At 41.8% G+C, this 5,362-nt stretch overlaps 1 pseudogene; it reads right to left on the bottom strand.

The window, feature by feature from the left end:
- Window positions 1-403: 403 nt before the first annotated feature.
- LOC124778374 lies at window positions 404-521 on the bottom strand (annotated as a pseudogene).
- Between the last annotated feature and the right edge of the window lie 4,841 nt (window positions 522-5,362).

Below are 5,362 nucleotides of genomic sequence, written 5' to 3'. Positions count from 1 at the left end.
TAGTGCTCAGAGCCATTTGAACATCGGTGAATGTTCGAGCATTAACGTTAAATCAAGAGAGTTGTCCCCAGAGCTAACGCTTATGAAAAGATCATAACATAACGGTAAAATATATAAACATTCCCCAAGTATCACGTTATATATATACACATACGCAAAATGTGTTTCAGCCCCTGTGACTCACAAGTGAGCACCAGTCACGAATAAAAAAATACTCCGTCCGAACAGGCTTTGGAAGGCCCAACAGTACCGACCGGTCGCCGTGTCATCCCCAGCCCACAGGCGTCACTTGATGCGGATGTGGAGGGCCACGTGGTCAGCACAACGCTCTCCTGGCCGTACGTCAGTTTACGAGACCGGAGCCGCTAATTATCAATCAAGTAAGGGCTGAGTGAACCCCTCTTGCCAACAGCACTCGGCAGACCAGATGGTCACCTATCCAAGTGCTAGCCCAGCCGGACAGCGCCTAACTTCGGTGATCTGACGGGAACCGGTGTTACCACTGAGGCAAGGCCGTTGGCACCAAAAAGATAGGAAGAAGAATATTCACAGTGTCCAGCTATAGTACAGCACCATTGGGCAACCATATAAACACAGTACAGTAAATGAGTAAAAGCACAGTAGTACCTTCAAGTACTTGTACTACCAAGAGTCTGCACCAGAAATTTACTACTGTTATGTGTAACAGGACAACCAAGGTTACCTAGTCCACAACAACAATAGTAACATAAAATTCAGAAAACTTGTAGCTATGTACAGTAGTTAAACCTGCACTCAGTTTCATGGGCTAAGGTAAAAATATATATTATTATGAGTTTCTGTGTACTCAGAACAATCTTTCGTTTTATAATAGGCACATCTTCCCTAAAATAAATTCAGAGAAGCTGTTCGCATCACTAATATGTAATTTATCATTTATATTTACTGTTAAATGATCAATTCTATTTTTACCTCTGTTCCTTCATCACCTTTCGTATGTAAAACTCTTCAGTCTAGTCTTCAGTCCTGTTGTTTCTTATTAATTTTATTTTATTTTGACTGTTAATTTAAATTGTAATTAGGGCTGTAAAATTATTTTACCATAAGTACACAATCTCTGCTGTTGAGCATAATCCTTTGTTAATTTTGTTCTTCTTCCTTTCACCTCACCTTCACACACACACACACACACACACACACACACACACACAAGCGCGCGCGCACGCCGGGTTTTTGAGGTGTAGTGCAGTGTTAATGTTTTCCTAGTTTGTTACCAACATATTTATTTACTGGATGAAATTTACACTCTGCAGCGGTGTGTGCACCCATATGAAACCTCCTGGCAGATTAAACTTGTGTAAGGGAGCGAGACTCGATCTTGGGACCTCTGCCTTTCGCCAGCAAGTGCTCTACCGACTGAGCTACCAAAACATGACTCACGAGCCGACCTCACAACTTTAATTCTTCTTATTTCCACAATATCCTTTCTTCCAGGAGTGCTAGTTCTGCAAGGTTCGCAGGAGACCTTCTGTGAAGTTTGGAAGGCAAGATACAAGGTACTGGCAGAATCAAAGCTGCGAGGAGGAATGGTGAGTCGTGCATGAGTAGCTCAGTCGAAAAAAAATGGCTCTGAGCACTATGGGACTTAACTGCTGTGGTCATCAGTCCCCTAGAACTTAAAACTACTTAAACCTAACCAACCTAAGAACATCACACACATCCATGCCCGAGGTAGGATTCGAACCTGCGACCGTAGCGGTCGCGCGGTTCCAGACTGTAGCGCCTAGAACCGCTCGGCCACTCCGGCCGGAGAAGCTCAGTTGGTCGAGCACTTGCCCGCAAAAGGTACCGATTTCGAGTGTCGGTCGCTCATACAGTTTTAATCTGCCAGGAAGTTTGATATTTATTTACTGTTAACCTTTAGCAATTTCAATTACTTTATTTTTATTCTGAGTTTGCATATCACTCTCGATGTGAATAATCGTTTTCAGCGTTGTTCACTAGTATTGCATCTTATTTCACAACGATATTTTAAGTCTGGTGATTGCCTTGTGGACCGAAAACTGATTAACGAAATGAATTAATACCTAGAACATTCAAAATTCCTGTTTTTTTCATTTATAAAAGCACGAATTGAAACTCATACAACAAAATACTGTGTTTTAGTAATTAGAAAAGCGAATAAATTACGTTAGTATTTAAGCAATATTGCACAGAAAAGAAAAATGTTGTAAATAAAATATTCGTTGTGCCCAGTGACTCTGACAGGCCCGGCCAGCACTCACAAAGTTGGAAATAAACTAAAATTAAGACTATAGGGGGTCGATGCATGATGATGGAGAAGGGATCGATCGCTAAAGCACTGTGGCCTTTTGTCTCCAAGAACCAACAGTCCACCCCTGGATTACGTTGTCATCAAAGACGCAAGGAGAAACTGAAGAACCAAACTAACAAAAGTGACACAAGAAAAAGTAATTTATCATAAAAGGAAATAGTTGCTAATACGTAAAATTATGAGTAGCTCAGTCGAAAAACTGAAATATACACTAGAAATATATCAACTGGAAACTATATATGAAGCACAGCCCTCTTTGTGTGCAGAGTATGGACAATGGGGTGGACTGAGATGCAACGATTGGAAGTCCTTCAAAGTTGGTGTTACGGGAGAATGTTGATGATAAGATAAGCTGATAGGCTCAGCGAGAAAAATTAAAATAACATAATAATTCAGAAAGATGAAATTGTTGCGCACTATTGTGACATCAGTCGCTGCTGAAATCTGTGATTGAATGGCTCGTGTACGACACGAATCGCAGGATCTGTTCGTTAAAAGACAGATAACTGATGTTGGAGGCTGCAGTTACGAAGACATGAGGAAACAGATGGCAAGACACAGAAATGGAGGACTGCGTTAATTGGCGTCCATAGCTGAACGAAGACAGACGGATGTGTTCGAGGGCTACATAACCACTATCTACTTGTTATTTTTGTTTCTCAGATATATATGTACGTTGTTACATATCCTTCGATCATAAACTGAAGATATTTCACAAAGGCAATACCAGTGTCAGACGTTTCCTGCACGTGTTTACATCCCCAGAATATCTTCGATTATTTTTGTAACCGGTTTGGCATTATGTATACCTGCTGTATACCAGTTCATTACTTTGTTAACAGGTGATCAAATGAATTAATATCAGGACTATATGTCCATTATTCAGTTCCATTGATCGTTATTTCGTCTTCCCATTCACTTATAGCGTACCGCTACGTTTAAGAGTATTGTTACACAGTAAGTAAAAAAAGAACTACAACACTGAATTAAAACTTCACCTAAAAGGCAACACTATAATCTTCATAAAGGAACATATAAATTATGGAGCAGCAAACATGAGTTTAAGTTTTCAACATTTTACAGTAAAATCGCAAAAAAATTTATTGGACAGTTGTATAGTAGCTATTTAACATGAATTTCTCAGCAAATGATTTGTTCGAATCAAGTGATAAGCCTATAACTACAGTTCTACGCCTATGTCGTGAGAGAAGCGTAGGCAACACTAAAATATTACTCAACAACAACAGAATTCTTATAAGTGCAAAATCGAATACGGTTCTTTTATATACCAAAATTCAACGAAATCCCGTTGCATCAAGTTAGATAAACTGCGGTGGAGATGCAGCATGATATCATTAAAAGCAACAACGTTAACTCCACTTAACGCTCTCCTAATAGAAGCCTGCGACTCGTCTTTTCATCTATGAAGACAATTACGTAAAGCAATCATCAATCCGAAGGCTGTTTTGAACACCACAGTTATTTACTGGGGATTATCCTGTAGGAGGTGGTGTGCCGTTACCTTCCTCCGACCTTTGAACCGACGCATCCTGCTTTTACAGGGAGTTCTACAGTTTAACGTGGATTCAGAACCACAGAGCATCTCGGCATTTTCATATCAACAAACATTGCCACAGGTGAAACGACCGATAAGTGACAGATAAAATCATGGGATTGACAGACGCAAGTAGAATCAGATAAATGTTATTTAAACAAGCTTTCGTTTGATGGCAATCCGGTAATCATAAGCCTATACTGATCCCTTTCTGTGGTCGAAAATGACTCAGAAGGAACTGTATCATATTCAAAAGTTGCAAAATAACTTAAAAATGAAAATTACTGCCACGAATTACGAATCCCATAGCGTACCATTTGCTTGCAAATGTAATAGTTCAGCCCAGAGAGGGAGACGGTTAATGTCCCCTTAAAGATGTACAGGGAGAGACACAATAAATGGTTACGTTATTGTACACTACTGGCCATTAAAATTGCTACACCAAGAAGAAATGCAGATGATAAACGGGTATTCATTGGACAAATATATTATACTAGAACTGACATATGATTATATTTTCACGCAATTTAGGTGTATAGATCCTGAGAAATCAGAACCCATAACAACCACCTCTGGCCGTAATAACGCCCTTGATACGCCTGGGCATTGAGTCAAACAGAGCTTGGATCGGGTGTACAGGTACAGCTGTCCATGCAGCTTCAACACGATACCACAGTTCATAAAGAGTAGTGACTGGCCTATTGTGACGAGCCAGTTGCTCGTCCACCATTGACCAGACCTTTTCAATTGGTGAAAGATCTGGAGAACGTGCTGGCCAGGGCAGCAGTCGAATATTTTCTGTATCCATAAAGGCCCGTACAGGACCTGCAACATGCGGTCGTGCATTATCCTGCTGAAACGTAGGGTTTCGCAGGGATCGAATGAAGGGTAAATGGTTCAAATGGCTCTGAGCACTATGGGACTCAACAGCTGAGGTCATTAGTCCCCTAGAACTTAGAACTAGTTAAACCTAACTAACCTAAGGACATCACAAACATCCATGCCCGAGGCAGGATTCGAACCTGCGACCGTAGCGGTCTCGCGGTTCCAGACTGCAGCGCCTTTAACCGCACGGCCACTTCGGCCGGCTGAAGGGTAAAGACACGGGTCGTAACACATCTGAAATGTAACGTCCACTGTTCAAAGTGCCGTCAATGCGAACAAGAGGTGAACGAGACGTGTAACCAATGGCACCCCATACCATCACACTGGGTGATACGCCAGTATGGCGATGACGAATACACGCTTCCAATGTGCGTTCACCGCGATGTCGCCAGACACGGATGCGACCATCATGATGCTGTAAACACAACATGGATTCATCCCAAAAAATGACGTTTTGCCATTCGTGCACCCAGGTTCGTCGTTGAGTACACTATCGCAGGCGCTCCTGTCTGTGATGCAGCGTCAAGGGTAACCGCAGCCATGGTCTCCGAGCTGATACTCCATGCTGCTGAAAGCGTCGTCGAACTGTTCGTGCAGATGGTTGTTGT

This window comes from Schistocerca piceifrons, chromosome 2 (assembly GCF_021461385.2).
Source record: "Schistocerca piceifrons isolate TAMUIC-IGC-003096 chromosome 2, iqSchPice1.1, whole genome shotgun sequence".
NCBI lineage: Eukaryota > Metazoa > Arthropoda > Insecta > Orthoptera > Acrididae > Schistocerca > Schistocerca piceifrons.
This window is presented reverse-complemented; position numbering and strand designations above follow the sequence as displayed.